A 12,731-nucleotide genomic window follows, 5' to 3' on the forward strand; every position below is an offset into this window, starting at 1 on the left:
CGGCGCGCTGTAAGCTTCTTACTGAGGAGATCTCGTGAGAGTTCACAAACTCTCGCGAGATCCCCTTAGTAAGCAGATTACTGAGCGGCACCGGGGGTGGAGGACTGCACTGACAGTGCTCAGCAGCATTGATTGGGCTGGGGATGCCCCCGCCCCCAGACCGATCGATAACGCTGCTGAGGACTTTGAAGGGCCCCCTGGATGCCCGAGGCCCTTGGGCTATAGCCCAGTTAGACCTCGGGTTAATCCGGCCCTGACTGGCAAACAGAAAAGTGTGATTCGTCACTCCACAGAACACGTTTCCACTGCTCCAGAGTCCAGTGTTGTTCTGCTTTACACCACTCCATCTGACGCTTGACATTGGTCTTTGTGATGTGAGGCCGCATGCAGCTGCTCAGCCATGGAAACCCATTCCATTAAGCTTCCGCCGCACAGTTTTTGTGCTTACATTAATGCCAGTGGAAGTTCAGAACTCTTCACCTATGGAATCACCAGAGCGTTGTAGACTTTTACGCACCATGCGCCTTAGCAGTCGTTGACCTCGCTCTATTATTTTACATGGTCTTCCGCTTAGTGGCTGAGTTGTTGTTGTCCCTAAACGCTTCCACTTTCTAATAATATTACTTACAGTTGACCCTGGAATATTCAGCAGGGATGAAATATCATGAACTGTCTTTTTACAAAGGTGGCATCCTATCACAGTACCACACATCCTATCACAGTACCACACATCCTATCACAGTACCATGCCTGAAGTCACTGAGCTCTTCAGAACGACCCATTTTGTATCACAAATGTTAGCAAATGGAGACTGTATGACTAGGTGCTGGATGTTATACACCTCTGGTTACGGGACTGATTGAAACACCTGAATTCAATAATTAACAGGTGTGGCCAAATACATATTGTGTGTATACCTGTTAGCATATGGTGTCACCAGAATATGCTCTGCACAGTATATTAATCATCAGAGTTAATAGACCAGGCTCCGCACAGCATACTGGTCATCAGATGGGGTCCCCAGAGTAGGCTCTGTACAATGTACTGCATACTTTCCAAAAGACAGAAATCTCAGGAGTCTAGATAGTTGTTGTGGTTTCAGAATAACAGATGTGTATTTGGTATATCTGCACGTGGATTGGGTTGATCTTGGTAGAAACTTATACAGTCAATTTTGCTTTGCCGGTCATGAAAATTGACTCTGCACAGTTTACTGGTCATCACTTTGGGTCACCAGAAAGGACCCTACAAATCGTTACAATGTGTGTTTGACATATTCCTAACATCCACACTGCATTATAAAACATCTTTTTTATTTAATGTTAAAAATATGTAATGCTGTATGGCATTGTGGATAAGAAGCTCAGTTTTTTTATTACAGTGTTTGAGATCTAATCCAGGCGAGAATAGTACATGGCAATCTGCATGAAAAACATGTCATTTATTAGGAAGGGTGTAGAGCTAATTTAGATTCCGAAAACAATGCATATATAGACTCACTTGTACTACATAAAAGACGTGATCTCTTACTGTCAGGTAATATGTTTAATTTGTAGAAGTAATATATTGTCAGCTGATCTCTTTGCATGCTCTTAGCTAAAGTTTGCAAGTTGTCTAGCGTAAATTGTGATTTTATGACATCTTGGCGCCATATATACTCAGTTTTACAACAATTCCTGTAACTAGACTCCTCTCTGCTTCTCCAAGAGCTTTTACTGTCTACCTACAAAGTCATGTTTCCCTTTTCATCACAAATAAAGAAAAAGCAAGACACCCAACCAAAGTGTGAAGTTGAACTTATAAATGCCGCGCTACAGAACGGCCCTAAAAACAAACATAATGTCTGCTCTTTTTATGGCACAGTATAAAAACATTACAGTACTGATGCAGAGATTCAAAATGTCATTCTACAGGGCGCACGTCACCAAGACCTTTACTAACTTTTACTGCCTAGGCACGCTGCAGGATGGAAAAAAAGTTCTGTAAAGTTTTTTTTTGGCCATTTTTTATGCTGTAGAAATCAGCAGTTTCATAATAAAAGTTAAAAAGTTTATTTCCACCTTTTTTAATGGTTAATGAAAATAGGGCCTGAAAATATTCTGTATAGATAACTTGTGACACACTGGACATAACAATGCACATATTGGGCTCTGGTGCACTCTCTTTCTTTCTTCAGAAGGCTCCAGGGATCTCATTCTCCTCTGGCCCCATTGATGATGTGATAGATGGTGAGCACAATTTTGGATTTCTTGGGCATGCACAGTAGCACATCCATGCCAGAGTGTTCCTGGTTATTCCATCCATGCCACAGTATTCCTGGTTCTTCCATCCATGCCACAGTGCCCCTTGTTATTCCATCCATGCCAGAGTGTTCCTGCTTATTCCATCCACGCCTGGATGTTACTGGTTATTCCATCCATGCCACAGTGTTCCTGGTTCTTCCATCCATGGCTGGGTGTTGCTGGTTATTCCATGCATGCCACAGTGTACCTGCTTATTCTATCCATGCCAGAGTGTTCCTGCTTATTCCATCCACGCCTGGATGTTCCTGGTTATTCCATCCACGCCACAGTGTTCCTAGTTATTCCATCCAAGCCAGGGTGTTCCTGCTTATTCCATCCACACAACAGTGTTCCAGGTTATTACATCCATTCCAGGGTGTTACTGGTTATTCCATCCATGCCAGAGTGTTCCTGTTTTTTCCATCCATGGCTGGGTGTTTCTGGTTATTCCATGCATGCCACAGTGTACCTGGTTATTACACGCTAGGGTTTCCCTGGTTATTTCATCCACGCCAGAGTCAATTTATTATTAGAACCTCGGTCATGGCTATAAGGCTGCAATTTAACAAATAAAAATGTGCGGTGATGTGATATTTAGCTGCCTCAGCAAACCTGGTCCCAAGAGGTAAGGGTTAATGTACGTGTGCAGATGAGAGCCGGCTTTCTGGTTACGCGCTTGGTGGTCAAAATAGGCAGATTTGGCAAAACGAAATGCTTTCCGCAACAACTTTTTTGCACTTTCGAAATGTCTCTTGTCTTTATAACGGTGCCATCCACAGCAACATTATCAAAAGCATTTTTTTTAAAAAAAACCCAATTAAATAATCCCTCATTTTACTCATCAAAAAGACAATGTTGCTTTCAAAATATGCAATGTTTTAAATAATGTTATTTTACAATGATTTGTATTTAAAAAAAAAAAATCATTTCCATTGATTAATTTTTCTCTTTAGTATAATCGACAGTGGTTTGTGATTGGTGACCCTCCAAAGTTATTTAAGGTTGGTTAGCTGCCCCTGTAGTACCGTTTTACATGAATTTCCTTGTCTGGAACAGTAATTTTGGGCATTGCATATATGTATGCGGTATAGGTAAATAATTCTAATTTTGCCCATTATTTGCTTCCTCAGACCTTCCTTAAGAGCCTGACGCATTTTGATGCATTTTTGAAAACGTACACGTAAAGATTTTGTTGCAAAAAGATTTCAGCGTTTTCAGTCCATGAAGTTCATCTATCCCATATTTTATTTAAATGCACATTTCCATTTTTTCATGTCATGTCTCTGCTCAGTTTTATACATGTCAACATAATCCGCAGTCCTGTGCATTCACAGAACTTTATTCAGTCCACTGCACCAGTGGAGCTTGCAATCTAATTTCCCTACCACAGGCACGCACACCAGAGCAAATTCTGATCACTGTATCGTACACATAGCTCCTATAATGAACTGCATGTTTACGCTGCCTGCAACGGATACATAAATGTAACGCAAAATTAACATTTTCCTCCATAGCAATAGTATAGAAGAAGAAAGGCTTATAAAGCAAAATGTCAACGCATAGTTATCTCGACAAGACACACAGAGCCACCTCCGTAGGTAGACGTCCGGGCAATCGCTACACCAGCAGCAGCAGCAGCAGCTGTGACCGGTGATGAGAAATACCACTTTCATCTTAATTTGCATCTGTGTTCAAATCCCTTTATCACCTCCCAGCCCATTAATAATGACCTCTAAATTCTTCAGAGGCTCTGCCTCCGCTGGTCTCTTTCACATTAATGCTGATTTCAATCTCCTGCGGTTAAACATGGGTCAGAACTGGAAGGTAATTAAGTGACAATTCACGAAACATTCTCCCTTTGTGTCATCATAATGACTTCTCGCAAAAGTGGGGAGGAGGCGCAATTAAAAAAAAAAAAAAAAGGTGAATTCTGGCTTTAGGGTGACATAATGAAAAAATGATTAGGGGAGACGGATCATCTCATTAAAATTCATCAGCACCGTTCTGATAAATGACGAACCTAGAGGGAGGGAATAGAGACTGTGTAATACATTTTTTTAGTTTAGATTTAATACCACCACTGTAATGGACAATATATATTTCATAGCAGATACATTGTTTCGGTTTGTGTAAAACTTCACAAAGAACTACCGAGGGCAAGAAAATAAAATTTGATTGCCATAGAGATTATGACTACAGTACACTGGAAGTAAGATATTACTTAAAGTGGGCTTGTCTATACCCCCCGACATTGAAACGCTGGAAACCGTGATGGGGGCAGGGCTAGGTTGTGATAGAACGCATGGACATTTCACATTGGGGCATGGTCACAAATCAAGGACGTGTCTAGCATCTTGCAGATCTAGGGGTAAATGTATCAATATGCGGGTTCTTCAACACCCGCGTGTTCAGCCTCTTCCGCGATTAAATTTCAAGCGGCGCTGCATTGTAAAGGGTTAACTTCCCTTTACAATGCAGTGCCGCTTGAAATTTAATCGCGGAAGAGGCTGAACATGCGGGTGTTGAAGAACCCGCATATTGATACATTTACCCCCTAGACTGCCCTTTAACCTCTACTCTTCCTTCTAACACCCATTCATTGCCGCATACAGCATTGTGTAGCTTCCGATTTATCGCTCCTTTGCCATGACTCTCAACTTTCCCAAATTTGGGACAAATATGTCCCAATCAGGTATTGAATTAATTTTATCGTTTTCCAATAAGCATTGTCTAAGCGATTGCTTGTGTTTCCAAAGCACAAAATCTGTATTTTATTTAGCAGATGCAAAATTTAGCAGTTCGATACATAAATATAATACAGTACAGCTGATACCAAATATATATATACATACCGCGCCCGCATGCACTCGCTGCGCTCCACTGATACCAGCTTACAGTATTTCACTTCAGAATACTGTGGTCAGAGAATGACTTGGCTAATATCAGCTAGAGCTGTATTTTGTACACTCAGTGTTACAGAGAAAACAATGCAGATTACGTAGCTTGATTCTATAGTTCCAGGCTTCAGGAGGGTCCTGTGTAAACAGGTCATAGGCTAGTTCAAACAAGCCCCTCTAAGGCTGAGGGTCAACATTCTAGATGATTCTCCCACCCAGAAACCAGTTTAAGCTAGTCTATTTACAATACACAGTCAGTAACAGTTTAAACATTTATTCCCTAACATCACTAAGTAGGACAACTGCTGATGAAAAGGGGATTAACATGATACTAAACATGACACAGTTCCTGCAACCTGAACCTCAAATAACACTAAAGTGTACATATAATTATAATATATAAACTAAATACTATTTGCTCATAAATCACTGTGGAATGGAACTAGTATAAATATGAAATATATAAATAACTAAATGTTAGAGTGCGAGGGTGTGCGTGCGTATTTTACCGTGTGGCAAACTGATCGCACTGTAAAACAGTATTAACCAATATACTTTCGTTCATCCCATTATACGACTTCGATACAGGGGACATAGTCCCCAATTTGGGACTTTACCACCGAAATCGGAACATCAGTACACAGTGGAGGCAGACATTTTGTGTGCTGGATTAAAATCCAGCCTATCAACACACTAGAAACACGTCACATGTTCCGTATGACTTAATAGACTGTGTTCTCATCAGCATAGGCTCTACCCACAAAATGACTGCTTTCACTGTGACAAACTAATTTCATACTTGCCTATTTTTGAAGGCAGCTGTCCGGGAGGGGGTCCATCGAGGGATGTTTGCCTGCTCTCTCGGAAGTCTGGGAGAGCTCCCAAAAATTTGGTAGTCTCCCGGACATTCCGGGAGAGTAGGCAACTATGACTAATTTCTAATATAAAAAGGAATTATTTCTCTAATTCATTCAGTTTGAGTCTGTGTCATGTGTGCATATGAGTTGAGAAATCTGTTACATTGGAAGTGAGAAAAAATAGTACACCTAGAAATTGTATTCATAACTTTGTCAAATAACACCTCCATCACTCTTTCTAGAGCTCTCGGAGAAGATAGAGGAACAGATGCTGATGTTATGGGAGAGAAAAATAGAAAGAAAGTTATCTTGACATATGGATGATCCACATTCTGCTCTCTAGACCTGATGTTACAATCTAAGAAATACAGAACATAATTCAAAAAAAATATCAAAGTTTATTTTTAAAAGGTGTTTTTATGTTGTTGGAAAGCAGTTTGTCCTAATCACCTGTAAAAAAAATAAAATCTAAAGTGTACCCCTGTCATTTAATTTTGAAAAATCTATCAATGCATTATACTGCCTGAGTAACAGTCTAATTCCAATGTACAGTTACAGCATTCTTGAAAACAATCACTTTTACAAATATGGGTTTGTCCAGCTCTGCCAATTACTAAAGGTTTAACTGTCTTATGCATTATTTAAAACAGTTGTTCATCTGTTGGCCTGGGGTATAAATGATATCTTAAAGGGCGAAAAGACAAGTGTTTTCACTGTCGATACATATTTTTTGTGTATATATATTTATTGATATATTTTTTTATCATATATATGTAAATATTTTGGACCTTTGCCAAGACAGTTATTCAGTGAAACAACAAGGAGGCATTGCAGAGATAAATATAGAAACATGTGATTACCTGATTCACTGCATAACTGTGATTACCTATTTATACATACCAAATACACACAAGCCGTGGCTCGCAATACAATGAATTACCGGTTGGATGTGAGAATATGCACTTCTGGTACAGAGGAAATTGCATCAGAAATCATTTGGAATCATTTCTTACTGTCCTGATTGTTGGACCCCAAATCACCCCTATCACAGGCTAACCTAACCTAACGCCGCCGATGAGGAGTCCCAATGAAGCCTCGGTAATGTCCTGAGATAGCGTTACTTTGGTGTGAAAAGTAAAGCTTGATAAATTAACTAATGCTGCTGTCCCCGGTAAGTGCCGGTAATTAGGATACTGACGGAGAAACCTATGATGTCTCTGATATTAACAAAAACTCGGATTTTGGAGTCTTCACCAATTCTTAAATACACCCCTTAATTCCTTCTTCATCCAGGAACACAGTAGTTCAAACAAATAAAAGTGTTATATCTTTATCATATTGTATTCTATGCTTCTGTAATTATTAGGGATTTTTTATTATTATTATTATTATTATTATTATTATTATTATTATTATCCTTTATACAGGGTTGACATATATTATGCAGAGCTGTACATTTAGCGGATCATGGTACGAATTACATACAATGACATGAAATAAAATGTAAAGATGGCCCTGCGTGAATGAGCTTGCAATCTAAGAGGTGCGGGAAACACTTGATACATAAGGTTGCATAATAACATTTGTATTCTGAGTACTCAGTAAGAGGTCTATTTATGAAGCAGTGAAAAGCTAAAATCTGGAAAAAATGCCAGAGGAAGGCTTAATACCAGAGAAATTAGAGATTTGTCCAGTCTCAAGCAGACTTCAGATGATAGACCTCTATGGGGAGGATGAACTCACTCAAATCACCAAGCGGTGAAAAGTGTAACACTAAACACGTAACGAGATCTCAGGATGGCATTGCCTTTTCCAAAGGATAGGATTCTCGCGCTACGGAATTTGCTGGCGCTATATAAATAAATGTTGATGATGATGATGATTCTCTTCGCAGGCTGCATGCTCCTCCACTCCTTAGGGCAGAGTTGACTTTACAACGATAAAACTTTGGTGCATGCACAGTAAGTCAACTCTGTCACTTCAATGGAGCCAGTCCCTTTCACAACGAAACAAGAGTTTTGTTGCAGAGAGGGGTTTTTCAGCGAGGATGGAACAGCAGGTAAGTGTTCTAGAATAGTAGCGGTATAACTCTCTGTATCGCTGCAATCACCAATGATAAATAGACCCCGAACTTCCCTCCCATTTTATATTCCATTTTACGATGGGGGAAATTTAAGTAAACTGTGTAATTGTGCAGAAAGCTGGTATGATGTTTGCTATCATTTTCTAAATAGTGCTAGAAAACTCACAGAATATAAATGGCTGCTATTGGCTGCAGAATCCCGGCTGCACAATTACACATACATCTGTTTCCACAAACGTCCTCCACAGATTCTGTCTGTTATCTTAGACTTATCCCTCTCCTTAATGAGATGATCAGTCCTCTCTCGCACTCAATCTCTCATTCACTCACTCTACCTCCCTCTCTCTCCACCCTCTTTCCCTTACTCCCTCTATAACCCTCTCTCCCTCACTTTCACTCCTTCTCTCTCCCTCTCTATCCCTCCCTTTCTCCCCCATTGTCCTCACTCATCCTCTCTCTGTTTCTCTCACACTCTCTTACACACTATTTCTCACTCTCTCCCTTACTCTCTTCATCGTGCTCTCTATCACCCTCTTTCCCTTATTCTCTCCCTCCCTCTCTCCCCCTATCATCCTCACTCTCTCTCTCTTACACACCATTTCTCCCTCTCTTACCCTCACTCTCTTCCTCTCTTTCTCCCTCCCTCTCTCTCCCCATCATTCTCCCTCTCCCTATTACACACTATTTCTCCCTCTCTCCCTCAATCCTTCCTCGTGCTCTCTATCACCCTCTTTACCTTACTATCTCTCTCCCTCCCTCTCTCCCTCAATCTCTTCCTCACTATCTCTTTCACCCTCTTTCCCTTACTATCTCTCTCCCTCCCTCTCTCCCTCAATCTCTTCCTCACTCTCTCTTTCACCCTCTTTCCCTTACACGTTCTCTCTCTCTCTCTCTCCCCCCCTATCGTCCTCACTCTCTCTCTCGTACACACTATTTCTCCCTCTCTTACTATCTCTCCCTCACTCTCTTCCTCTCTTTCTCCCTCCCTCTCTCTCCCCATCGTTCTCTCTCTCCCTATTACACACCATTTCTCCCTCTCTCCCTCAATCTCTTCCTCGTGCTCTCTATCACCCTCTTTACCTTACTATCTCTCTCCCTCCCTCTCTCCCTCAATCTCTTTCTCACTCTCTCTTTCACCCTCTTTCCCTTACTATCTCTCTCCCTCCCTCTCTCCCTCAATCTCTTCCTCACTCTCTCTTTCACCCTCTTTCCCTTACACTTTCTCTCTCTCTCTCTCTCTCTCCCCCCTATCGTCCTCACTCTCTCTCTTACACACCATTTCTCCCTCCCTCTCCCTCTCTCTCCCTCCCTCACTCTATCTCCCTCTCTCCCCCCTCTCCACCTCTCTCCCTCACTCTCTCACTTCCTCCTTCCCTTTCCCCCATCGTCCTCTCTCTCTCTCTCTCTCTCTCTCCCCCCTATCGTCTATAATCTCTCTCTTTCTCTTACACACTATTTCTCCCTCTTTCAACCTCTCTCCCTCAATCTCTTCCTCACTCTCTCTTTCACCCTCTTTCCCTTACACTCTCTCTCTCCCCCCTATTGTCCTCACCCTCCCTCTTACACACCATTTCTCCCTCTCACCCTCTATCCCTCACTCTCTTCCTCACTCTCTCTATCACCCTCTATCCCTCCCAGCCTCTCTCTCCCTATCTCACTAGTTCTCTCCCCGTATCTCTTCCTCCCTCTTCCTCTCTCTCCCTCACTTTCCCCCCTATTGTCCTCACTCTCTCTCCCTCGCTCTCCCTATTGTCCTCTCCTCTCTCTTAAACACTATTTCTCCCTCTCTCCCTCACTCTCTCCTTCCCTTCCTCCCCTATCGGTCCTCATTCTCTCTCTCCCTATCGTGCTCTCTGCTTTACACACTATTTCTACCTCTCTCATGCTCTCTATCACCCTCTCTCCCTCACTCTCTCTCATCTTCCCTCCCTCCCCCATCGTCCTCTCTCTCTTACACACTATTTTTCCCTCTCTCACCCTCTCTTGTATGTAATCTTTAATACACTGTGCACAATGTCACGTTTCAACCCACAGTCTTCTCTAACTGGAATAAAATTGTCATAACATTATTGCTTCCAAGTTTGTAGAAGTGACTCAAAAATATCCTTCAATACCTAGCCAGTCACACTGTTTTTGCTCCCAGTCAAACGACTGCTCTTTATAGCCAATGATACTCCTCGTATTTACTAAAATAAAGTATTACGTATATAAAAAACGTTATCAATACCAAAAAGACACCTTGAGGGTACCAGAAAAATCCACACAGCCTCAGGCTCACATAGCTACTGTACTGTGTGAGACTCGTAGACACAGAATTTGACAGCAAAGAAAAGGAAATAACTTGTCTACAACTTGCCGATTATATTCCTGACTTGCAAGCAAAGAGGTGAAGAATACTCAGCTGCTCAGGTTCCTCTGTATTTTTAATCATTCCGGCTGCAGCACAATATATGGATATATGACTAATGGTTATATAAATCAGGAGCCTCCACCAATTACAGAATAACATTACTCGGAATCCACAATTCTTTATTTCGTATAAATAGTTTACAACAAAGTTATCACTCCTAAACCTATAACAAAGGGATGCTACCCAGAGAGTAAAATATTTATTAATATATATACTTTGTCATGTATATTTTAAACAATAACAAACGTTCTCTGCTGGAAAATTATTTCAATTAGTGGTTAGTGAGCAGTGAAAAGACACTAAAACCGTGAATATACTGTCACTGTTGTAATAATAAAACCACACAAGCATTTAGTAAAGTTATTTGCCAGACATTAGATAAAGCCCAAGGATCCGCACTCCTGACTTATAAGCTCGGCTGTTGGGAGGGAAAAAGGAGATTAAATATTTTTGGTTTGTTATTGAAAGTAATATTTAAAGGGCCGGTGAGCAGGGAATGCACAGCACATTAAATATTTATACTATTATTTATTATAAAAAGGTGGTGCACTGATAAAATGATTCATTTACTTAAAAATATTAAAGGAAAATAATTATATTACACAGAAAATCGAATTTAAGGTTAGAGGACCAATGCACAGGGTCTCAGTTATTACGCAGAAAGTTGCCTAGGTTTGCACTGGTGTGCCTAGATGCCGTCAAAAGGCTTAGTTTTATGTAGTCAGATGGAGTGAGGGAGCAGACGTTTGTACAGGCAGAGGCAGAGCTCAAGGGGCCCCTAGGCAAGCTACTGATTTGGGGCCCCATCCACCCTCCATTTGGAAAAATAAAAATGCAGACATACAAACGGATGTGAGTTATCATTCCACTGGTCCTTAGGCAGGAGCCTGGGTTGCCTAATGGATAATCCGGCTCCGGGCAGAGGGGTGGAGTTTAGCAGATTTAGGGCGCTGCTAAGAAGTAGCCACATGGGCCGTTTGGGAGACTTGTGCAAAAACAACACTTTAATTTTGAAAAGGAAATTACTGAAACAAGATAATGGTCTGGGGAGAGCACATTTGTAAGGGCATACATTTATCTATGGATGTGAACATGACCGTAAGGCCTGGTTTATATTAATGAGGTACTTGTTCCTAGTGGATAGGCCTTACTTTCCGACTGTACCAGAATGTCCGGGAGGCTCCTGAATTTCCGGCTTGGTCTTCTGGACTCTCGGGCATTTCTCCCACATCCTAAGGACAAGGGGTAAGGACATCCATGATGCAGTTGTTTGGGAATTGCGCCATTTTGGACCTATTCCACCGGGCAAAACTACGCTATCACCGCGTTGCGCTGCCAGGCCAAAATTATTCTCCTTGCAGCGTCCCATCCCCCATCGTACTTGCACTTCACCTCCCCTCCAGGAAGTACAGGATAGACTTTCCCAAATATTAATGCAGCCCACAAAGTGGCTGCTCCCTCTGAGTGTTGGGGGCAGTGTGGTAAATTATACCACAGCTTTTTTCTGAGCTCATTCAACTATTTTTATATGTGCCTGATTAACATACTGTATACTTTTTTGCTCCTGAAAGTATGAAGAAGAGATAACATTTTGGTGAGACAGCCCAGATTTTCATAAGTCAGAATGGACGCGTCTTATCTGAAAAGAGGCCTGGGGGTACATGTATTAATGTCCAGTTTCCCTTTACAAGGCAGCGCCGCTTTAAATTTAATCGCCGAAGACGCTGAACACACCGGAGTTGAAGAATCCGGACATTAATACGTTTACCCCCTGGCTTCACAAGACAGTGGGTATTGCTTCAGCTGATCAGGGTGCTGGGAGATGGGGGCTAAATTGATATAATCTTACACGTGGAGAAAAAGCCATCTTGTTGAACATCTCCAAATAAATACAAGTCTCACCCCTTGCTCGTTATAATATCACACCCCACAAGGCAACGAGGCAACGTTTTACTTTGACATTAGGGTGTAATATTTGGAATATTGCCATTATGGATACCTACATCTGTATTTTGGGTCCCGTTACAAAAATTTCTTGGGGCCCATTCCATGGCCACTGAAAAGGGTGTGGCCAGACTATTTTAGTGGTTTCTCCCACTACAAAGGCGTTTCAGTGCCCCCAGACAATTTTATAGATTGCATTAAATTAATGATAACTAGGGGCTTGATTCATTAAGAATCTTAACTTGAGAAACTTCTTAT

General features: G+C 41.5%; 1 long non-coding RNA gene across 1 annotated transcript in view; it reads left to right on the forward strand.

Moving 5' to 3' along the window:
• Positions 1 to 6,432, forward strand: part of LOC142140540 (uncharacterized) — a 66,738-nt gene extending 60,306 nt beyond the window's left edge. The window contains exon 3 of the long non-coding RNA XR_012688538.1: positions 6,279 to 6,432. This is a non-coding gene — a long non-coding RNA (uncharacterized LOC142140540). The remainder of the gene's footprint in view (positions 1 to 6,278) is intronic.
• Positions 6,433 to 12,731: the final 6,299 nt, after the last annotated feature.

Source organism: Mixophyes fleayi, chromosome 2 (genome assembly GCF_038048845.1).
Source record: "Mixophyes fleayi isolate aMixFle1 chromosome 2, aMixFle1.hap1, whole genome shotgun sequence".
In the NCBI taxonomy this organism is placed as follows: domain Eukaryota; kingdom Metazoa; phylum Chordata; class Amphibia; order Anura; family Limnodynastidae; genus Mixophyes; species Mixophyes fleayi.